A 24433-nucleotide genomic window follows, 5' to 3' on the forward strand; every position below is an offset into this window, starting at 1 on the left:
TGAACCGTCCCGCCCCAGGACAGACCCCCTGTGGGATCCCACCACCTCCTCCCAGTTTGGCAGCAAACCCACGGATCGCAACTCCTTGAGCCCGGTCCCGCAGCCTGCTGTGGAGATCGCACCTGGCTCTCATCTCCCTAGGGTGCCTGCGAGCACATCAGGTGGGGCGGTGCCCGCAGCCTGGCTGAAATCAAGTGTCAGGTCTTCTCCCCCACTTAAAAGCCCCAGGCGAGCGACCTTAGATCCCAGCTCAGAACAGCTGTAAAGGGGGGAAGTCTCTGTCCCAGCCCCCCCTGCACCTGATCCTCCCTGGAGAGAGACACACGCACCGGCTAGGCTCCCTCCCTGGGCATGAGACTCAGCCAGCGCAGGCGCAAGCGGCCTGCCCCCCCCCCCCCCCGGCAGCCCCTCCCCGTGGAGGCCGGGCGGCGCTGCTGCCTGGAGCCGGCACACGGCGTTGCAGCGGCAGAGCGGAGGCAACATCTGGCCGCTCCGCCGCTGAGCGAGCCGCTCTCGGGACAAGCCCAGCCAGCAGGTGAGGGGCGCAGCGGGGGCGGGCCGGGCTCTGCGCTCGCAGGCTGCAGGGCCACCCGCTCTGGGCACCAGACCCAGGCACGGGCGCCCTGGCCATGCACCGGGCGCCCGGCTCGGCAAATGCGCCGCCGCGGGGAAGTGGCGTGGAGCGGGAAGGGGCTGCTGCGGGAGCCAGCGTGTTGCCATTTGCATGGAGTGTCCCTCCCCCAGCCTAAAAATCCTCCTCCGGGGGCGGGGGTGCCTGGCTGCCTGGGGGGGAATATGGCTGGAAGTGGTGGGAGCGGGATGTTTTCCCACCAAAGAGCCGGCGTTCAAGGGCAACGACGAGAGAAATGCGGAGTCTGGTGCCTGCCTGGCTCCAAGTGGGGAGGGGAGCATCCCCCCCCCCCCGCCCCGTGTCTATTCTTCTGCGGCTGGTTGCGGGTTCTCCGGCTGGGTTTCCAGGTGTTCCCCAGTTTGCGGCGTGCCTGTCACGCCGCAGGAGCCGCAGGAGTGTGCTGCCTCCTCTCTGGGCTGGGGCAGGCTGGTGGGTGCTGGGTTAGGATCTTTCCTTGAACTCCCCGGTCAAAGGGCAGGTCGCTTCGCCTTGGCCTCAGGCCATGAGACCCTAGGCACGCGGCAGAGCAAGAGCGCTTGGAGTAAGTGGCCTCGCTGGTGTTTGCCCAGGGAGTTCATGTGCACTCCTCCCTGCAGCCTGTGGGAGCCTTTTCCAAATTTAAACACCCTGTCCGCTACCTGCAGGAGGCAACAGCCATCCCCATGCCAGCCCCACCCAGCTCGAATGCAGAGCCTAAGGAGATGATGCTTGGGGTAAAACGGCGAGGGGGAGCTGTTCTGGGTGACAGGGGGAGCGGTCCCAGAGCGGAGGGCCCTCTGCTGACGAGAATCCCCTGCCGCCAGAGGTCCCCAATTCAGGAACACTGCATAGCTAATTAAGCACCTAACTTTAAACAGGAGTATTCCCACTCAAGTTAACAGTGCTCGTGTGCTTCAAGTTAAGCAACTGCGTAGGTACGTTGCTGAACCGGGGCCTTAGCCTCCTGGGACTGTCTACACAGCAGAAACACCCCGAAAGGCAGGGAGTCTGAGGGCCCACCGTGGGGCTAGAAATAGCAGTGCAGACGTTTGGACTCGGGCTGGAGCCCAGGCTCCGAGACCCTCCCCACTCGTTGGGTTTCCAGGCTGGGGCTGAAGCCCGAGCTTGGGCTCTGACACGGGCAGCAGCCGCTAGCAACAGGGGAACATTTTTGGCAAAAAAGCCTAATGTAGATACCCATCCAGAGACCCCCATGCACTGTCCTGTGTTAGGGCAACAGTGGGTCCCGCTGCTGCCTGCTCTGACCAGGGGTCTGAGGCACGGAGGTGCTGAGCACCCCCACCTCCAGCTGAAGTCAGTGGGAGCTGCAGCCTGCAGTGCGTGACACCTCTCTGAAAGTCAGGCCCCTGGTAGTTAAAATGCCCACAACTGCCTGGAGCCTGCACCAACCCTGCTACTGCTGGGGAAACTTTTGGTAAAGAAGCCACAGATAGACTTCCCCTTAGACAGCTAGGAGCCAGGTACGCTGCCCGCTCTGTAGGGATCACAGGCGCAAATGCACACAGCTAATTTACCTGCCTTGCATGCCCTGCAGGGTGTGGCTTACATGCTTGGCACTCAGATTTATCACCAAGAACAGAACTGCCTATTTGCTCTCAGTGTTCTGAGCTTTGTGGTGAAGGAAAGTAAGCGGTTTGTTTGGGGATGGGGTGGGGGTGAATAATCAGACATGAACCAGAGGTAAAAGCAGGGCAGTGATCAGGAAAACTTCCTGTTAAATTCTCTGGCTGCTTTTTCTTGCTGCATCTGTCTGGCTGGAGTAGGGAGGAGGACAGGGAAAGTGCTCGTGGACCACTCTGAAAAGAGGTATGTTTCTGGAAAGGGGCAGAGGTGTGTTTGTGTGTCGCCACATGGCTGAGCTGGTGTTTTATCTGGCAGGTGGTGGTGTTCCAGCTGCCCGATTTTTTTTTTTTTATTGCTACACAGTTGTGTAACCAATAGAGATTTCAGAGGGCCATGCTGTATGTGCTGGTGCTTGTTAGCATAGCAATCTTCCATGTGGCTGACTTTGTGCTTGAGTCAGCACAAGGCAATCCTCTCTCTAGGTAACCGATTACTCTGGCTGAAATCACATGCACAAGTAACATCACCTGCTGCGAGCGTCTACAGCCAGATCATCCCAGGATTGGACCCTTGGTGGTAGTCATGATGGAAGGTCATAGACAAAGGAGCTGGCACAGAGCTAAGAACCAGGGACCCTGGCCAGATGTGTGTCTGTCCAGCTGCATGGCAGATCCACAGAGAAAGGCCACTGGCTGCTGTTCAGAGCTAATGAAGTTAGTCTTTCTGCTTAAGTTGTAGAATCTGTGCTTTGAAGCTAAAGATCGAGGGTTTGATCCCTGTTGACGGCCCTTCCAGGGAGGTGATTACACTCCACACCTTACAGGACTGTTCCTTGGAAGAGGTGCAGGTGGTGTACTTTGTAGCACTCAGCTGAGCGGAAGGAGAATCTCCATTAGCTGTTAGCAGTACAGGGTCTATGACCCAACATCGAATAATTATAAATATATGTTGTAGAGGGCAGCAGTGTGCGCGAATGTGCATGGTTGCATGCACACACAACAGTATATTACATGTTTGCTCTCTAGCTATGCACATATTACATGCATGCTTCTTATTTGCTTGACTCGTAGGGTAATAGTTATTCCTACATGCATTGGATGTTTTTTGAAACATGCGCTGTTTGTCCAGACTCCTTATCTCTGGCAGGAGAGAGTGGAGGAATAGAGAACTTCCTAGCTGAAGAGCACAGCAGAGGTGAAACTGAAAATACAGGGCTGGGTTATTCTTGAGGTAGCTCTTGTTTCTCTGGATGGTGATGTAACAGGCCATTTTGGTGACTTGTGTGAGGAAAAAGAAAAGGAATACTTGTGGCACCTTAGAGACTAACCAATTTATTTGAGCATAAGCTTTCGTGAGCTACAGCTCACTTCGTCGGATGCATTCAGTGGAAAATACAGTGGGGAGATTTCTATACACAGAGAACATGAAACAGTGGGTGTTACCATACACACTGTAACCAGAGTGATCACTTAAGGTGAGCTATTACCAGCAGGAGAGCGGGGTGGGGGGAAAACCTTTTGTAGTGATAATCAAGGTCGGCCATTTCCAGCAGCTGACAAGAACGTCTGAGGAACAGTGGGAGGTGATGAGGGGGAATAAACATGGGGAAATAGTTTTACTTTTGTGTAATGACCCATCCACTCCCAGTCTCTGTTCAAACCTAAGTTAATTGTATCCAGTTTGCAAATTAATTCCAATTCAGCAGTCTCTCCTTGGAGTCTGTTTCTGAAGTTTTTTCGTTGAAGAATTGCCACTTTTAGGCCTGTAATCGAGTGACCAAAGAGATTGAAGTGTTCTCCGACTGGTTTCTGAATGTTATAATTCTTGACATCTGATTTGTGTCCATTTATTCTTTTACGTAGAGACTGTCCAGTTTGGCCAATGTACATGGCAGAGGGGCATTGCTGGCACATGATGGCATATATCACATTGGTGGATGTGCAGGTGAACGAGCCTCTGATAGTGTGGCTGATGTGATTAGGCCCTAGGATGGTGTCCCCTGAATAGATATGTGGGCACAGTTGGCAACGGGCTTTGTTGCAAGGATAGGTTCCTGGGTTAGTGGTTCTGTTGTGTGGTGTGTGGTTGCTGGTGAGTATTTGCTTCAGGTTGTGGGGCTGCCTGTAAGCAAGGACTGGCCTGTCTCCCAAGATCTGTGAGAGTGATGGGTCGTCCTTCAGGATAGGTTGTAGATCCTTGATGATGCGCTGGAGAGGTTTTAGTTGGGGGCTGAAGGTGACAGCTAGTGGCGTTCTGTTATTTTCTTTGTTGGGCCTGTCCTGTAGTAGGTGACTTCTGGGTACTCTTCTGGCTCTCTCTGTCACGTTCACCTGCACATCTACTAATGTGATATATGCCATCATGTGCCAGCAATGCCCCTCTGCATTTCTTCTGAGGTCCCTTTGCTAGATAAACCACTATCCTGCTGCTGCCCTTTTCCCCCAAATTATTTAGTCTGTGCCTGGCTTTTACAGTAGCAAGCTCAGTCAGAGGCGCTATGATACCAGAATTGAATATGGAGTCCCTGAACTGCCCATCTATCCAAGGTTCTTATATGGCTCCCATTACTGTGGTATCTGAGTGCCTCACAATCTTTTAATACATTCATCCTCCCAACACCCCTGTGAGATTATGAAAGTGCTGTTATCCCCATTTTACAGACTGGGAACTGCGGCAAAGACAGGCTCGGTGACATGCCCAGGCTCACACAGGAAGTTTGTAGCAGAGCAGGCAATCATCCCTGATCTCCCACGTTTCCGCTGCTGGTCCTGTGGGCCTGCCTGTGCATGCATGAAACGATTTAGGAGAAGACCCTGTACGTCTGTGAAGTCAGCAAAATTCACACTTTCGGAGCATAAATGTCGGCATGGCCCATGAAGGGAAGGGCACCGTGGAAAGCTTTCTGCTCAAGGCATATTACATTTCTGACTTCGCATTGTGCAAATATTATTTCACTTCTGGCACCCTTGTGATGTCCAGCCACATCACCTACCTAAGGGACGGCTTTGAATTTACCTCTTTGTAAGACAAATTTGTGAATTTACCTCTATATTGTAAAACAACAGAAACACCTAGGAAATCAAAACCTCCTCACGTTAAGAGCCTGTTAGATTCCCAGGCTTTAGGTCGGACCCTATGAGAATGTTCAGATTGTCCTTCCCTGACTTTTGAGTGCAACCATAGCTCTGGCCACTGGTGCATGTTGGCTACCATACAATCTCTAGTTACAAAAAGAAAAGGAGGACTTGTGGCACCTTAGAAGCTAACCAATGTATTTGAGCATAAGCTTTCGTGAGCTACAGCTCACTTCATTGAATGCATCCAATGAAGTGAGCTGTAGCTCATGAAAGCTTATGCTCAAATAAATTGGTTAGTCTCTAAGGTGCCACAAGTCCTCCTTTTCTTTTTGTGGATACAGACTAACACCGCTGCTACTCTGAAACCTGTCTCTAGTTACATGCTCACAGCTGGTTATTTCCAGGAGTCCTGCCTCCTTCCCTGAGCACTGTCTACCCCAGGTTCTTTTCTGCAGAACTGCCGCTTAGCCATTCGGTCCCTAGTCTGTAGCAGTGAATGGGATTCTTCCATCCTAAGTGCAGGACTCTGCACTTGTCCTTGTTGATCCTCATCAGATTTCTTTTGGCCCAATCCTCCAATTTGTCTAGGTCACTCTGGACCCTATCCCTACCCTCCAGCATATTTACTCCCCCCCCCCCCCCCAGAGCTTAGTGTCATCTGCAAACTTTCTGAGGGTGCAATCCCCAGGGTCAGCTCCTCTAACTCTAGCAGGGGGGTAGCCGGCGGCCTCTTCCCTTCCCCCCTCAACTCTTTGGTGCTGTCAGCCCCTCCTCACATCTTACGACTATCTCAAGCAGAAGTCTCCTCTAACTGCATCCTATAGGATATGACCCTGGGGGTGAGGTCCTGAGCATCCTTATCTTGTGCTCTGGGGTCACAGGGCTAGTTTGGCAGGCTCTCTCTGCAGCATCCCAAAGCCTTGTGGGAAGATCTAGGAGCATGGGAGGCCACAGGCCTGCTCTACAACACAGGGATAAAAGTCCTCCACCCTCGCCGGGTCCCAGAGCTCAGGCTGCAGCCCAAGCATCTACACAGTGATTTTTCAGCCCTGGTTGACCCAGGCCAGCCGCAGGTTTTATCCCTATGTAGACCTAGCTTTAGGGGCCTGAACAGTGCTTGGATGCAGCAGGGAGAGCTGCTCCCGCTACCCTGACTCAAGCACTTCCAGTTGATTAGAGACAATGGGCCAAGATTGCACCAGGGGAGAATGGGGGCAGCTCTATCGAGTTCTTTGGCACTCCCTTCATTTGCACCAGCTGAGATTCTTTGTGTGTGTCCCATCCCTCCCATTCCCCACTGCAGCAAAGTTAGCCCTTTCCTGCCCTTAGTTTTCTCATTCAGCTCATTGCTATGTATGTAGCTGGGGCCACTTTAATACTGACCTTGTGCTAAATCTAAAGCAAACCTCTGTTGGAGTAGAGTCATTGTGTTAAACAGTAGGCCTGATTCTCCAGCCTTGGGATATGGGTAGCTCCCCTTGATTACAATGGAAACAGGAATTACTACCTTCATGCTTCTGACCTATCTCTTCTCCACCCCTTTTCTTTCAGCAGGGGTTTTTCTCCACCTGCCCCAAAAAGCAAGATTTTCTTTATTGGGAAGAGACTAGGGGTTTTGTCTACACTGCGAAGTTGTCGACAAAACTAATGTCTTCTGCAGTTTCCACGATATGCTATGCATCCGATGAAGTGAGCTGTAGCTCACGAAAGCTCATGCTCAAATAAACTGGTTAGTCTCTAAGGTGCCACAAGTACTCCTTTTCTTTTGACAAAACTTTTGTCTTTCACGAGTACTTAAAAAAGCCCCCCCACAAAAGACAAAAGTTTTGCCGACACAAGTGGCAGTGTGAACACGGCTTTGTTGGCAGGAGCGCTCTCGCGGGGCTGGAAATATTTGGTCGGCAAAAGTGCCGACAAAGTACTGACAAAGAGTGTTTTACGTGCTGACTTTTAGCAACAAGGCTGTGTTGACATAGCCTTGTTGCTAAAAGTCAATGTCAACACAGCCTTGTTGCTAAAAGCTGCATGGTGTAGACAAGCCCTAAGATATCCTTTTTTCTGTTAGATGTAGCCTGTTAATCTCCCAGGCTTCCCCCTCGCGATGTGGATTGACGCTTGCCTTCTAATTTTTATTGAACTGCTGCTACAAATCACTGTACCTGTCTTGGAATTACTGTGGGGTGGGGAGCCTGCATCCTTAGTGCTAGAGAAGATACCTTTGCAAGGCCTAGCCATGCTGACCCAGGGGTCTAGCTGGATGATGATCTGGGCATAGGACCTGTTTGTTGAACCTGATCCAACTCCTGTTATCTTTAGTGGAAGTTGGACTGGGTCTTTGGTCTACTCTGGAGCAAACGTGCTATGTATATTTATGGTGCACTATAGGTGGTTTATGATACTCTGACTTTTTCCCCCTATAAAGCATCATGCAGTGTAATGTTTTTTTCTATCCCCTGACATGCCCAGAGGTGGTGAATTTTTATTACTTGTGCCATTTATTATCCGACCATATAATTTTATCCTGCTCCCTTTAATCATTCCAGGCAGTGTAACTCTAAACCTATTTCTTCACCAAGTGTCCTAATGCTCTGGTACAGTGTCTGAGTATCCAGACCAGGAGAGGGCATTCAGGTAATTTTGGGAAAGCCCTCCCCTCTCCTTAGTAGTGTCAAGGAGGAGATCCATGCATTTTTGACCTCCTGCTGAGGAACAGAGAGGGGTTTTTCCTGTTACAATTGACATGGTCCTCTCAAGTAACTCTAGATTCCCAGAAGAAAGATTACCTTCAAATGGAGTTAGGTCGAGAGTGTGTATCAATAGCTTAAGGGTGAACCAACATTAAAGGGATATTATCCCCAAACTAAGCATTATAAACACAGGTTTCAGAGTTATCCGTGTTAGTCTGTATTCGCAAAAAGAAAAGGAGTACTTGTGGCACCTTAGAGACTAACCAATTTATTTGAGCATAAGCTTTCGTGAGCTACAGCTCACTTCATCGGATGCATAAAGATGTTTTTATACACACAAATCACTACAAAAGGTTTTCTCTCCCCCCACCCCACTCTCCTGCTGGTAATAGCTTATGTAAAGTGATCACTCTCCTTACAATGTGTATGATTATCAAGGTGGGCCATTTCCAGCACAAATCCAGGGTTTAACAAGAATGTCTGAGGAACGGGGGGAGTAGGAAAACAAGGGGAAACAAGGTAACCTATTTCCCCTTGTTTTCCTAACCCCTTCCCCCCCCCCCCCCCCCCCCTTCCTCAGACGTTCTTGTTAAACCCTGGATTTGTGCTGGAAATGGCCCACCTTGATTATCATACACATTGTAAGGAGAGTGATCACTTTACATAAGCTATTACCAGCAGGAGAGTGGGGTGGGGGGAGAGAAAACCTTTTGTAGTGATTTGTGTGTATAAAAACATCTTTATGCATCCGATGAAGTGAGCTGTAGCTCACGAAAGCTTATGCTCAAATAAATTGGTTAGTCTCTAAGGTGCCACAAGTACTCCTTTTCTTTTTGCGAATACAGACTAACACGGCTGTTACTCTGAAACCTATCTTAAAAATAGATATATATTCAGCCCCTCCAGGCCTTCAACAGCAGCTTCTTGCCCCAGGAAAAACCCTCTGGCAGCTAAGGCATGTCCCGGAAAGCCCAGCACAGTCAGTCTGCGCAGAGCTGGTTTTACCAGTTTTCTAGGGCTGTGTGAACAGTGCTCCAGGGGGTACCGGCTGGCTTACAAAGCAGCCAGTAAGCAATTAAGGGCTTGATCCTGCAGTTCTTACGCAAGTATAACTCTCATCAAAGTGAGTGGGACGCTTGCTCAGGTGAAGGCTGCAAGATCAAGGCCTTATGCAAGGTGCCGAGGTGCCTTGCACCTGTTGCTGGGGTCTAGCATCAGCCCGTGCGGCTATGAAGTCACCCAGCTGATCATTTCCTAGGCCAGAGGTGGGCAAACTACGGCCCATGGGCCACATCTGGCCCGCGGGACTGTCCTGCCCGGCCCGTGAGCTCCTGGCCGGGGAGGCTAGCCCCCGGCCCCTCCCCCACTGTTTCCCCTTCCCTGCAGCCACGCGGCCACACGGGCAGGGCTCTGTGCAGCGGGCTGCGTGCTCATGCAGGACAGTGCGTCTGGCTCCGGCTGTGCGGCTCCAGACATGCTGCTCTGAGTGGCATGGTAAGGGGGCCGGGACCAGGGGGTTGGATATGGGGCACGGGGTCCCGGGGGGCAGTCAGGGGACAGGGAGCAGGGGGCGGATGGATGGGGCAGAGGTTCGGGGGGGCAGGGGACGGGGAACGGGGGGGTTGGATGGGGGTGGAGTCCTGGGGGGGTGGTTGAGGCGGGGGGGGTCCTGGGAGAGGACGGTCAGGGGACAAGGAGCAGGGGGGGTTGGATGGGTGGGAGGTTCTGAGGGGGGGCAGTCAGGGGGCAGGAAGTGGGAGGGGTTGGATAGGGGGCGGGGGCCAGGCTGTCTGGGGAGGCACAGCCTTCCCTACCCGGCCCTCCATAGAGTTTTGCACCCCGATGTGGCCCTTGAGCCAAAAAGTTTGCCCACCCCTGTCCTAGGCTCTTCTTGGCGATGTCTCACAGCAGGGTGCTATTTATACTGGGATGGGGTGAGGCGAGGCAGGGGAGCGAACAGCATTAGTGGTCATGAGAGAGTCTGATGTAATCCAAAGCAAACTTCTCCAGTGCCTGGGGAAGTGAAATTCTCCAACTTGTCATGGGAAAGTCTCAGGGGATCCTTGTGACATGCTTGTCTTCTGTAGGGTTGCTGCAGGCATGTGGGGTGCTTAGAGACACTCTCTGTCCTTTCTAGGCCCAGGTGGGACCCCCACTGAGAGAAGGTAAATTCCTGTCAGCAGCCACTGAGCGTACCTTGGTTCCTTTGTTTAAAAGAGCCGTAGCTGGGGTTCTCCACGCCCCCGACAAGGGGAAGGTAACATAGCCTCACGCAGCCGGTTAGGACTGTCAGCAGGGCTTCTTGTGTTTATTTGTGTCATGGTAGCAGCAGGGGGCCCCGTCGGCGATCAGGGCCCCATTGTGCTAGATGCGTAAGTGCACATAGTAAGAGACAGACCCTGGGGAGGTCACCGTGCAAACAGACACCAGAAGTATTATCTTCTTTCTACAGGTGGGGAACAGAGGGTACCATCTACACTGTGATAAAGGAGCCCCGGTATGGCCCCCGGCTGGCTCAAGTCAGCTGATTTGGGCTCGTGGGGCTTGGGCTGGGAGGCTATAAACTTTCAGTGTGGACGTTTGGGCTTTGGGACCCTGTGAGGGGGGAGCCTGAATGTCTATACTGCAATTTTATAGCCCTGGAGCCCCCACCCTCCCGCCAGCCTGAGTCAGATGGCCAGGGCCACCCACAGGTCTTCTATTACAGTGCCGCCATGCCCTGAGGGTCTGAGGGCTTGTCTATATGAACTTGTGTTTGTGGCAAGCTGGGGTGTCAGTCTACCTCGCACTAGTGTGCCATACACTACGTGTCCATGTGGTCCTGCTGCCGTGCACTAAAAGCTCCCTCGCGTACTTTGATCCACTCTGCTTGGAAACAGGAGTGGACCAAACTGCACTAGGGAACTTGTAGTTTGCAGCAGAAGGGTCCACACAGACACCCAGGGCAAGGCAGTTACACCTTAGCGTGCCGCGAGCTAAGAGATTGTACAGACAAGCTCCAAGACTGTGGGTACGTCTACTGCATTGTACACCCAGGTCTGTGGACTTGTACTTGTATACTTTGTGTTCCCAAATCCGAGCTTGAGTGTCCACACTGCCTTGTAAATCAGGGTTTACAATTTCTGGACCAGGGTCTCACAGCTGTACAAATACGTCCATACTTGACTCTGCAGATCTTCTGACTCAGCTCTGTGGCGTGAGCTGTGTCCACGCTGCAAAATGACTGGGTTTGGACCCGAGTCACAGTGGGACTTGAGCACTGATCCACACCCCTAGCAGAATTTTAGGACCCAGGACCTGAATGCTCGCTGGCCTGCGTTAGGCTCATTCATATGTGGATGGAAAGGGGGCTAGGGCTCAAACCTGAGTTAGAGCCTGGGCTTAGTGTGGACATAACCTAAGTGATTTGCCCAAGGTCACACAGGGAATCTGTGGCAGAGCCAGGAATTTAACCCAGCTCTCCTGGACCGGGTCCAGTGTCTGAACTACAAGTCTCTCTCTCTCTCTTCCCTCCACCCCAGGGACTGTTGTGTGAGGAACTCCTGACCCTTAGGAACTATTGCTCAGATGTCAGCCTGACCCAAAACCCTTGATCCAAACCAACTCCCAAGCTTTATGACAGGTAGGTCCCAACTTTGTAGCTCAGATCTCTCTCTCTCTCTCTCTCTCTCTGCTTTTGTTGTTTGTAGGTCGCTGTGGGTCTTTATGGATTCTGTAAAATGTCCTGCTGACTTCCCTAGGAGTGGAAGGAGGTGCTGGCTGTGCTAAATTGCTGTAGATTAGCAGAAGTCTTTGAAATATGATGAGTTAAGCCCTCTTCACCCTGGCCCATGCAGGCGGCTGCTTCTTATCCACACAGGGATAAGACTTCTGTGGAGTCCTGGAGAAATCTTTTTAACACCACCTACAAAGTTTATTCACAATGGCAGGAGATGGGACACTAGATGGTGTGAGGGGGAGGGCTCTGAGTTACTGCAGAGAATTCTTTCCCCGGTGTCTGGTTGCTGGGTCTTGCTCACATGCTCAGGGTCTAACTGGTCTCCATATTTGAGGCCCAAAAGGAATTTTCCCCAGGCAGATTGGCAGAGACCCTGGGGGGTTTTCACCTTCCTGTGCAGCATGGGGTAGGGGTCACTTGCAGGTTTAAACTAGCGCAAATGGTGGATTCTCTGTTACTTAAAAAGAAAAGGAGTACTTGTGGCACCTTAGAGACTAACCAATTTATTTGAGCATAAGCTTTCGTGAGCTACAGCTCACTTCTTATGCTCAAATAAATTGGTTAGTCTCTAAGGTTCCACAAGTACTCCATTTTCTTTTTGCGAATACAGACTAACACGGCTGTTACCCTGATCTCTGTAACTTGATGTTTTAAAATCATGATCTGAGGATTTCAGCAACTCAGCCAGAGATTAGGGGTCTATCACAGGAATGGGTGGGTGAGGTTCTGGGGCCTGCAATGTGCAGGAGGTCAGACTCACTAGATCATCACAATGGTCAGTTCTGGCCTTAAAGTCTGAGAAGCAGCCCGTCGCCTGAGTAACTGTTTGAGGCCTGATTCTCTCTCTAGTTAATGTGGGAGCAAGGTGCCGTGTGGCTGTCAGGGAGGTGGCTAGTGCACAAGGCCTGCAGGGGGGTTGCTGCTATGTGGTTAAAGTCTCCGTACATGGAGTTACTGCCCCTTTATAAACCTTCCTCTGTTCACTCAGGTGACACCAGAACAGGTAGGTGACTTTTGCTCCACTAAAGTGGCCCCAGAGTTGCTGTAAAGTGAACACCCGTCATCGGAAGGGATGGTGAAAGGGAAGAGCTGGCCTGTACCCTGCAATGATGTACCGCTCGGATGAAGTGAGCTGTAGCTCACGAAAGCTTATGCTCAGATAAATTGGTTAGTCTCTAAGGTGCGACAAGTACTCCTTTTCTTTTTGCGAATACAGACTAACACAGCTGCTACTCTGAAAGCTCAGGGTGGGTGTGCTTAGCAGCTAGCAAAGCCCACGCGTGCTGCTCTGGGCCGCCATGTTGAGGGGAAAGGCTAAGCAGAAGCCTCAACAAACCCGTGCAGGAAAATGCCCTGCCACACTGCAGCCTGGGCAGGGGTACGGCGTCCTGCCATGCCCACAAATCCTAGGTGAGGGCACACGGCCACGCCCACACGAGCTGTGCGTAGGTAAGGGGAATGGCTCCTTAGAGCTATGTAAAATGTGCCACGTGGGGGCAGGGACCTGGGCGGCCCATTCCCAAAGCAATGTGTCACCGCGTGCGGTGCGGCCCTTTGCCAGAGATGCCCGCCAGCCACAAACAAGGCTATGCCCCCTTGCGTCCCATCGGCAGAGCCTGGTGCCCCTCCCATGGCATGCCACTGCGCATGTGGCCTTAACGTGATAGGTTCTGATCCTCAGACACTCTCCTCAGCCCGGTACGTTCTCCCTCCATCCTGGCGGGGGTGGCCAAAGGATAAATGCATGGATCCGTAGTGGGAATGCAGGCCCTGCTGTCCAGCATGGTGTGAGCTGTGGAGTGCAGAAAGGGCAGGAAGAACTCTTCAGCCCGGAAACTGCTGTAACCATGGGCTGGGGCAATGTACGTTGCAGGCCCTCAGTGAGAGTCTACTATGTATGCATCCGATGAAGTGAGCTGTAGCTCACGAAAGCTTATGCTCAAATAAATTGGTTAGTCTCTAAGGTGCCACAAGTCCTCCTTTTCTTTTTGCGAATACAAACTAACACAGCTGCTATTCTGAAACCTATGTACATAGTAGACTCTCACCGGGGGGCCTGGCTTGGGGAAGGTTTTACACTAGAGTTGTTGGGTGAGCCAGAACCATCCCCAAACACTGGGGGATGGTCTCACCTGGATCTGGACTTTGTGACTGGTCTACAAGGGTTGAGCTAAAACCCTGGATGCAGAGATCCTGGAACTCTGGGAATGTCCTGAACCAGAGGACACCTCCCTAGGTCTATAGTGCTGCATAATTTAACCAATGGGAAAAAAATTCATGGCCCTGACACACCTGTGGGAGGAAAACAGCTGAGGGCGGTCCTGCAAGGATGCAGAGCCGGATAGACAGAGCATGAATCATCATGGTGACTAAGCCAATTTAGATATTTATCAACTCTTCTGGGGAGTGCACCCATTGTAATTATGCCAAGCCTGTGTTGGCATTGGGCAGTGAGTCACTACTAAAGGTTGAGCTGAGCAGGTGCTTCCCCATGAGTCTGACAGCTTGGTCTTCCTTGGCTCTCTTTTCATTTGAAAGAAAAATGAAACTCTCTCTAGCCTTTGGAGTTGCAAGGAAAGTCTTCAAGATGTGACCCGCGGCAAGGATGTCTGCCTGAGTCTGCAGGCAGCCTGGAACTTCCTTGTATCAGGAACTGCCGTGGTGTGGTGTATGTGTCAAATGCTGTCCATTGTAGTGGCTACTAATGTGCCCTATCAACTCTTCAGTGTTGTGGTCATAAATCTGTGATCTCTTTGGCACTGAGCTAGCAGCATGGATATTTATGGCTCTGTAAATGATTCTTACAATAATGGGACCAAGGGTAATTGGAGGTTCAGCGTGGGCGTAGCCATGTGCTATAGTTTATCTACACTAGGAATTCTCTGGAACAGTGAAACTTCAGTTATCTGAACCCCAGACCTCTCAGTCCTGGTCCCCAAAGTCCATTACTTCCACTAAAAGCTCTTCTGCCCGACCTGAACCATTCCCGTTGCCCTCGTACTGTTCAGATAATTGAGGCATATGTCGAATGTCTAGACCAGTTGCTCTCAACCTTTCCAGACTATTGTACCCCTTTCAGGAGGCTGATTTGCCTTGCATACCCGCAAGTTTCACCTGATTTAAAACCTGTACTTTCGTGTCTGATTTTGTCAGCAAGCAGAAGTGTCACAGCCCACTATTACTGAACAATGGCCGACGTTCTCATTTTTACCATATAATTATAAAATCAATTGGAATATAAATACTGTACTTACATGTCAGTGTATTGTATATAGAGCAGTATAAACTGGTCACTGGATGAAATTTTAGTTTGTGCTGACTTCGCTAGTGCTTATTATGGAGCCTGCTGATGTACCCCCTGGAAGACCTCTGAGTACCCCCAAGGGTATGCATACCCCTGGTTGAGAACTACTGGTCCGGACTGGTGTCTGTAGGGACCCAGTCCTGCTCCCTTTGTAGACAATGAGGCTCTTTCCATTAGCTTTAATGGGAGATTCTTTTGCAGTAGATAATACAAGTGTATGTTCAGTCCACACCTACAAAGACAACATCCCTGTATTGCCAAGGGTAACCCATATGGGTACTAACAGGGAGTTCCTGGGAAACCACCACAGCCAGGCAGGACATTTCTAACAGCTTGTAAGTAACACAACTGGCCTGTATTCAAAGCAAAGCATAAGTCAGGGGATGGCTAGTGATTATAATAGGCTAATAAGTAATCAGGTCTGCTAGATGCCAAATGATCTAGACCATAAGCTCTTTAGGGCATGACCCTCAGGCTGAACTGAGACTCTGGGAGTATCACAGTCCCATTACCCCAGGGCAGAAGAGAGACTCAAAGGCCTTTTCCTCTTGGGTGTCTTTGGGTGGTGAAGGGGTGTGCGTGTGCACACAATCTGAACGTGGATGGGAAGAGATGTTTATATATAGGGGGTCTGAATATCCTCCAGGTCATAGTCCCCAGCCCCTTTTCCTCGCAGAATATAATTACCCAAATACTCGTTTGTGACATTCCCTCGTGTCTTGTCTCAAGCCGGATTGAAAGCTCTCTGGGTACGGACTGTCTCTGTGTCTGTACAGTGAGGCCTGGAAGAAGATTCCTGTAATTTACCAGAGCTGTGATTTGTTACATGCCCTGGGGAGTTACGGGCATGCTCAGAATGTGTGCTTCATGGGCTCACTCTCTCTTTTACAGCTCCTGCTGCTGCTTGTAATTATTAACTGGCTTGTCATGAAGCAAGTGGGTCAGGGCCGCCAAGAGCACAGAGGGAGGAAATGAGGAATTGATACGCCAAGAAGTGTATTTTCCAAGGGAGGTTTATCCAGCTGCAGAGCTCAGTAATAGATGGTTCTTTACTGGTTGTATGCTGCATCTTGAGGTCTAGATCAAAAGTCATAGGGGTGGGGGGGAATCATAACAGCTTCTCCCATGTTCTGATATGTGCGTAGGGCTTTGGAGCAGCCCTCTAGGCCACGTGTGCTGTATGTACAGCCTCTGTGCACAGCAAAGAGGAACGGTCCTCGGAGGTGGGCCAATTATGGCCTCTCCATTGGGGTGTGCGGGGTGGAGCCAGAAAGGAGAAGGAGCCTTCCCGTCACACCAGGCTTTAGGGGAGCTAGGCAGAGTGTTTGCTTCCTGGGCATTCAGGGGGAAGAGCTACGCTCCATGCCAAGCTCCCGCTGCAGATCCCTCTGATACTTGAGCAGGGTTAATGGGTTAGTTCCCACTGGGGCTACTGCCCGGCTGCTACCGCACAGACACAGCGGGTAGCTAATGCCAGCATTGTAGGTGGGGGGTGGTTTGGGCATCTGGATGTGCAGAGATGTGTGAAGCACCCTGCTCTTACACAAGGCACAGGAGGAACTCCTTCCCCTGACAGAACAGCTGGGAAGGAAGGCCTGGTAATTCCTGCCCTGCACAGGTTTCTCTTATGTGGGGGAGAGGCTGTTGCCGACAGGCTTAGCTGATCCAGACAGGTTAACTGGGCTGGAAGGAGCTGGGAGTTTTGTGGAAACTTGTTTGCTGCTTTGAGCTTGGCTTTTGCCTCTTCCCCAGGGTTCCCCCTGAATTTCAGACTCAAAGAACCCCCAGATCTCCAAAGGGAAGGGGACTGGTCTTGCTTGGCGCAGTGTGGTCCAGCAGGTACAGCATGGGGTGGGGTCTCTGTACTCCATGCTCTGCCACTCACCCCCTGGGTGTCCTTGGGCAAGTCACTTCACCTCTCTGGGCTGCTGTTTCCCCTGCCAATTCCTTGCCTGTCTTGTCTAATTACAGTGTGTGTGTGTGTGTGTGTGTGTGTACACCTACATATGTACAGCACCCAGCTTACTGGGGTCTTGATCTCAGTTGGAGGCTTCTGGTGGATGCTACTGTATGGCAGATACATTTGCTCTGAACTCCCAACTTTCCCCCTCCTCACCCCTCGGCACGTCTTCCTCCCTCCCTTTTCTGCACCGTGCAGCCAGCTCTTCCACGGGAAGGTGGTTTTGGTGTTACAAATTGGATGGCGGCACAGAAAGGAAGCTGTGGCTTGAGCGTAGCAGATGCGGGCAGGGTGTGAGGCAAACGGCTACACTTCAGAGCGCATGGGACCACATGGTCGATATCTCACTGCAGAGTTCTAGGACTTTATATTGTCCGAGCACCTCGCATACAGCTCATTGGCGACAGTGTGGCGAGGGAGGCAGGTTTTATCCCCACTTCACAGGTTGGTGCTGTCAAACAAGAAGCCGGAGACCTACTTTTTCTGGCGTGCCGAGCAGACACAACTCCACTGCTATCCCTCCCATCCGGCACCAGGCAGGCAGACAACGAGTTGGGTTTTCCGCTTTTCTGCTAGATGTTTCTGTCCGTAGCCTTATTCTCCTGGCCGGCTCCCATTCCATGTGTGTTACATCCACCTGTGATGTCCTCGCTGATATGCAGATTGTGAGCTCTCTGGGTCCGTCCAAGGGACTGTCTTCCTAGTGGCTTGTCTGTGCAGCATCTAGAACTACGGGGAGCTGGTCCTTGCTCAAAGGGTCCTTTCTCTACCACGGTGGAAAGCACCATAGTTTTCCCTGTCACTCAAGCCCATAATCTTGGCTTTGTCTTTGACTCTGCCATCATTCTCCCCCCCACCCACACACATCCAGGCTGTGTCTCCAGCTGTCACTTCTTCCTGCACAACCACTCAGCAATCAGACAGCAGCTCTGTGCCCATGCTGCCAAAGCTCTTGTCCAAGCCTTCATCTCAGGGCTTGACCTCATCTCCTGCTCTTTAGCCTGGCTGGCTCCTGCCATCCCTCCAGCCCATTCACAATGCTGCAGCCAAGATCATCTTCTTGGCCTGTCGCTCTGATTGTCACTCCATCTTTAAATCCCTCCATTGCCCCCCTGCCCCTTCACCTTGTCAAACACACCTTGTCCTCACTTACAAAACCCTCTACAGTTTATCCCTACTTTCCCTCTGCATCCTGTTATCTTGACTCCCAGAGATTTGAGCCTCTATTGCCTGAGTCCGCTTTTCTTTGACAAGCGCTTTCCTGCTTTCTCTCCCTTACAAGTGCGAAAAGCTCCGAGTCACAATCCATAAAACCACCACCATGCCCTAGTCCCAGTCCCAGAATACAGGCAGGAGACTGCAACTTGCTAAATACATTGCTCTTACTCAAGCGCTTTTCATCAGTAGATCTCAAAGCACTTTACAAAGAAGGCCAGTATTGCGATCTCCATTTTACCAGATGGGGAAACTGAGGCACAGGGTGGGACATGACTTGCCCAAAGTCACCCAGCAGGCCAGTGGCTGAGCTGGAAGAGACTGAAAGCTCCTTGAGGCGCAGACCAGCTTTTTGTTCTGTGTTTGTACAGCACCTAGCACAATGGGGTCCTGGCCCTGACTAGAGCTCCTAGGGGGTGGTGATTATTTATTATTGTACTACTGTACCGCCTAAGTCTGCCGAGGTCCAGTCCAGGGGTCTGTCCATTAGCACGCCTGCCTCTACTGCTAACTGCGGAAGCATTGCTGCTGAGCATTGTGCACATCCTGTCAGATTTGTTGTCTCTTTCACTCCGTTTGTTCATGTTCCCCTGTTCTGTCCTGTGGGCCAGGGACCATCGCTTACCATACGTTTGCACAGTACCTTGCACAACGGGGCTTCCCTGGTTGAGGCCTTCAGGCGCTGTTGCAGCAGAAGGGTTAAACAACCATGAAAGCCCCTTGAAGTCAATGGGAGACTTTCTGCTGCCTATGGTGGGTTTCGGATCGGGGCCTAGGACTGCATCATTGCGATCACTTCCTCCTTCATTGCGATCACTTCCTCCTTCAGCATCTCTCGGAAAAATAGCAGGTCCCAGGAGATAGCAGCGCATTGCTGGGGGTCTGGAACTGGGTGCCAGCGGTGTCCACGGGCTCTGCCTGTGCGCGGCTTGGCGGCTGGTGAGTGAATGCCAGGAATGTGCCCTCCAGTGACTCCCTCGGAGGAAGCGCTTCTCGGGCGGAGGATATCCTGCCATTGTCAGAGCTGTGCATGGAGCCCGGGTCCTGCTCTTTCCGCATATCCCGAGTGCTGGTCAGGGGAGGGGAGCGACACTCGTGGCAAGGCAGAGTGCCCCTGTGGAAATGCTTACGCCAGCTCTGCGTATGGCGGGGGACGTGTAGTGCAGGGACAGAGAGGAGGTGCAAACGGCCTCCCCCATGCAGGGGTCACTGGGGCTGCACCAGCCCTGAAAGCTGCCCTAACTCATGCCCCTATTTCAAATCCCCCCATGGAGCCTTGTGTGATGCCTCTCAGGGCTGAGAATCACTTGCTTGCTACCTGCCTCCAGCACAAGGGAGTCTTGTCTGTACAAGCTGGGTGTCAGCCCCCTAACACAGCCAACCTGTCAGCCACTCTCTTCTGTGCTCCGCCAGCCCCCTCTTTGCCTTGCAGGTTGATAACAGATGCACCCCGGTCTCTGAGTCCCTTCAAAGTTTCCCCCTGTGGTATTCGGCCCCGATCGCTGGATACCCACAGAAATCCCAGATCCTGTGATCCCAGTGGGACAGTGTACCCTGGCTTTACCTTAGATCACCGCTGCTGCGTTACACACAGCACTTGAGTTCAATTATAAAACAAAAGGAAATGTATTTAAGAAAGAAATGAGGTTCAAATAATAACCCGTAGGAGAGATGGGAAAATGGTTACGGAGAAAGCAAAATCGTAACACGCGTTCTAGAGATGAATCTTAACCAGTGATTAACCTCTCGGCTAAAGAAGTTGATCTCGCCCAAAGTTCTCTTTGGCATTTGCCACCAAGCCTGACTGAGATCCCTTTTTCCTGAAGCAAACTTGCTGTCAGTTTACTTCCTAGGTGAAGGATGCCAGGATGTCTGTTTGCACATCTGAATATACCAGAACAGACCTTTGTTGCTTACCTCAAGATAGGTTCCCCCCCACCTCCCACTGTTTACCTTGATAGGTCCCCCCACCCCTCACTGGTTACCTCCTCCTGTTAGGTTTCAGAGTAACGGCCGTGTTAGTCTGTATTCGCAAAAAGTATTCTGTATTCTGATCTCAAAGTGACTATCCTTCAACAAAAAAACTTCGAAAACAGACTCCAACGAGAGACTGCTGAATTGGAATTAATTTGCAAATTGGATACAATTAATTTAGGCTTGAATAGAGACTGGGAATGGTTGATTCATTATAAAAAGTAACCTATTTCCCCTTGTTTATTCCTTTCCCCCTCCCCACTGTTCCTCAGACGTTCTTGTTAAACCCTGGATTTGTGCTGGAAATGGCCCACCTTGATTATCATACACATTGTAAGGAGAGTGGTCACTTTAGATAAGCTATTACCAGCAGGAGAATGGGGTGGGGGGAGAGAAAACCTTTTGTAGTGGTAAACACCCATTTTTTCATGGTCTGTGTGTATAAAAAGATCTTCTACACTTTCCACAGTATGCATCCGATGAAGTGAGCTGTAGCTCACAAAAGCTTATGCTCAAATAAATTGGTTAGTCTCTAAGGTGCCACAAGTACTCCTTTTCTTTTCTCCTCCTGTTAGCTTCCTTCTGAAGTCTCTGCCAGCTCTTTGTTAGCATTTGACTTAGAATGCTCAGAGACTTCGGTCTAATGCCATGCAATACACAGCGCTCGCCCAGATATATGTGTCCCATCCCCTGTCTGGAGGAGTTCGTATCAAGACGCGTTGCCTTTGCGTGGCCTGTTTTTTAACTACAGACCTAGAGAACATCATTTTAAGTGTGTATATACCTAACTCCTCATCTGTTCCCACACATACAGCTTGCAGTGGGGATGAAGACACAAGGTTTCATTAGACACCTTACATGACCCGCTTTGGTGAACTAGAATGTAAATACCAGGCGCAGGGGATTCCTGTAACCCTGATGCACCCCTTAGGCCCCCTGCTAGTTGCATTCGGAAGTTCCTGGGTCACAGCTTGGCATGGCATAGAATCACTGAGGAGCAAGTCTGCCTTTGCATGCCCCCTCCAGCCCCTCTGGTTCACCCACACCCTGCCCCAGAGCACCTCCCCGATGTGTGCCCCAGCTATAGAAACTTGTAAGCATGTCCTGCACCCCCTTTATGCCAGCCTAACTGGTGCACAGGGGGCTGCAGGGCCAGGATGGTTAGGACCCTAACTTGTCCAAACATGTCACGTAGGTGAAATTGGGGTCCCCACTTGCAATGTTAAAACCGCCTGACGAAACTGCCCCTCAGCAATAGCGAGCATTGTGTCTCCATACACTCTGTCTGGACAACGTGTCTGCAAGTGTCTAGCTGTATGTGGTGCTAATGACACTGTTGTTAGTAACAGGATCTGATCCAAAGCCTCCTGCAGCTGGAGAGAGTTTTGCCATTGATCCCAGTGGGTTTTGGATCAGGCTCCTGGAAACTTTCATTAGAATATCTTAATGCGCTTCACAAACATTAGTTAATTACACTCCACTTGAGTCCAAATTGTAAGGTTTTGTGGTTTCAAAAAATCCGTTTACCACACCAAAGCCCACCATAAATGATTCTGCAGGTATTTATTTATTTCTTTGGTTTAAGATTCCATTGTCAACAGGTTTGAAGTGAAACCTGCCCCTGTGGTGTTAGGAACCCCAGCGCTGAATCATTGTGAGAGCACAGCAGAAACCCACTACTGAAACTGACTTGAGATGCCTGTGAACAGACACACCCATTTTCATTTGTCTCATCTAGCCACTAGACTGGGACTCAGGTGATTTGGATTCTGATTCTGACATTTGGTTTGTGACTTGGGCAGTTAACCTCTTTGGGTACATCTTCACTACCTGCTGCATTGACGGGTAGTGATCGATCTATTGGGGATCGATTTATCGCGTCTCATTTAGATGCGATAAATCGATCCCCGAATTAACGCCTGTACTCCGCCTCGGCAGGAGGAGTAAGCGGAGTTGACAGGGGAGCTGCCGCGGTCGACTCACCGCTGTGAGGAGGGCCAGGTAAGTCGAACTAAGATACTTGGACTTCAGCTACGCGAAAAGCGTAGCTGAAGTTGGATATCTTAGTTCGAACCCGCCCCAGTGTTGCCCAGGCCTTTGATCCTCAGCGTCCCACTCTCTGTGAACTGGGCACAATAGTATTTATTCACCTGATGGTGATGTGACGAGACCTAACTAAGTAATGCTTGTAAAGTGCTATGTGTTTGCAAAATATTCTGCAGGCTAATTAGTATTGGAGCCTGACAGCATCAGGATTAGAACCCAGGGATTCTTGGTTCCCATCCCTGAGCTGCAATTTACGAGCTCGTTCCACCACTAGGATAATTCCTCACCCCATAAGCCAAGATTGGATATTTCTCTAAAAGATATGCTATGGCTCAAACAGAAGGGAGGGCTGGATGCAGGAATTACTAGGTGAAGTTCTGTGATCTGGGTTATGCAGGAGGTCAGATGAGATGATTGCAATGGTCCCTTCTGGCCTTGGTATCTCTGGATAGTTGAAATAATTTGTCTAAGAGGTGCTGCAATAATGAAACAAGTGAATTTTGCGCACACACAAATATTCTTATAAAGAATAGTTTCCCCAGCACTGTGTTGCTGGTTCCCTTTTGGAGCATAAGCAGGGGCTGGCCACATGCTCCTGTTCTGAGCTTTTGTGGTTTAAAACAAAACAAGAAAAAGATTGACCACACAAAGTTTCTGCAATTTTTTTTTTAAATTCCAGTGGAAACCGGGTTGAAAAGAAACTTGTCCCTGGGGTGTCAGGAAACCAAATGTTTAAGCATTGTGATGGCACAGGAGAAACTGAAAAGTGAAACTGATTCAAGACAGCTGTGTGTCACCAGCTGTGATGAAGGTGTAAGATCCAAGGGTGGAAGTGAAGTGAATTGAGACGGAGTTGAAAGGGCCCCGCCACGGAGGCCTGTGGCCACCCCTCCCCCTGCAGGGGGGCTGTGTAGGGCACCAAAATGTCTAGGGATGGCCCTGGTAGCAAAAGTTGTTCTAGGCTGTTTGTTGTTGGTCGCTCTCTTCCCACTTCCTCAGAGTTGTTTGTATCCAACAGCAACTGTCTGGTAATGGGCCAGTAATTCATATATGGTTCAGTGTGAGGAATGAGGAACTTCTAAGTATTTTGCAAAGGTGGCGCTAAGAAGTGGGAGGTCCCGTTGGTATTTGCATCAGTGAGGCGAAACCAGTGACTCTTAGGTTTAACCCCAACACTCCAGGCCAAAAGCCTTTTCAAGTGGAACCTTATTCAAATGAGATTTACAGACAGTTTCTTCACAATGTCTACACAAAAAGCTGTGTCCAGGCAGGGCATTGAGCTGGACTCAGGAGACCCTATTCCCTGCTCTGCAACAGGCCTCTTGTGTGATCATGTAGGGTATGTCTACACTGCCCTCTAAGCCTGGGCTCTGACTCACGTTTGAGCCCAAGCTCCCCTTCCATCCACACACAAATCAGCCTCCTCGGATTAGTGAGCACTCAGGACACGGGCCCTAGGACCTGCTGTGACTCAGATCCAACGCCTGTCACTTGGCAACGTGGATGCGGCTCAAGCCACAGACCTGAGTCAGAAGGTCTGTGCAATGCAGTATGGATGTTTTAACGTGGTCCAGCAATTGCAGAGTGGATTCTCAAGTGCTGGCTTGGAAAGACCAAGTGCGCAAGCGCAAGTCCCACAGACCCAGGTTTACGATGCAGTGCAGACACCCCCTTAGGACTGGTCTACACTTGAAACAAACACCTGTCAGGGATGGTTTAATTAGGAGATGTATGTAAACCCCCGGCAGTGTGGGGCATAGGAGATGGACTCAGCTTCTTGAGGTCCCTTCCAGCCTAGATTTCTCTCAGTCCATGTTCTGTGTAGAATCTGGGTGAAGTAGTTTCTTTTGTGGTTCGGTGGATCTGGTAACACCCAAGCTGTTCTGAGTCTCCCAGGAACAGGTGGAAAAACAAGTTGGTTGACTCACTGCTTGTTTGATTATGTCTTTAGTGGGGCAAAACATGTGAGAGAGAGAGAGAGGGCACACAAAGCAGTATTGGCTTGCTGTGCGTGCGGTATGTTTCCAGCTTTGTTGAATGTATTTGTTTATAAGGAGGGAATCTGGCCACATGGGCTTTAATCAAATGCAGTGTATCCGCTTCACTGCAGACCGCAAACCTTGAAAGAACTCGGGTATTGCTAGCAACATAATGTGAAGATTAGACATTATGGGTGAAATCTAGGCTCCATTGAAGTCAATGGCAAAACTCCCTCTCACTTCAATGGGACCAGGATTTCCCCCTATGATCAGAAGGCT

The 24433-nt window shown here is 50.7% G+C and overlaps 1 protein-coding gene across 5 annotated transcripts in view; it reads left to right on the forward strand.

Annotated features, from left to right (window-relative positions):
• The first annotated feature begins 269 nt into the window (after positions 1-269).
• The window catches only part of CAPN5 (calpain 5), a 137636-nt gene continuing 113472 nt past the window's right edge, over positions 270-24433 (forward strand). Inside the window, exons 1-3 of one of the 5 annotated variants that reach the window (XM_037884804.2) lie at positions 270-535; positions 11480-11580; positions 12665-12679. The gene's annotated coding sequence lies outside the window, so the exon portion shown is untranslated. Of the gene's footprint in view, positions 536-5196; positions 5216-11479; positions 11581-12664; positions 12680-12700; positions 12844-24433 lie in introns of those variants that run through there. The other 4 variants (XM_037884735.2, XM_037884670.2, XM_037884598.2 and 1 more) reach the window with 4 other exon arrangements.

This window comes from Chelonia mydas, chromosome 1, assembly GCF_015237465.2.
Source record: "Chelonia mydas isolate rCheMyd1 chromosome 1, rCheMyd1.pri.v2, whole genome shotgun sequence".
Taxonomy (NCBI): domain Eukaryota; kingdom Metazoa; phylum Chordata; order Testudines; family Cheloniidae; genus Chelonia; species Chelonia mydas.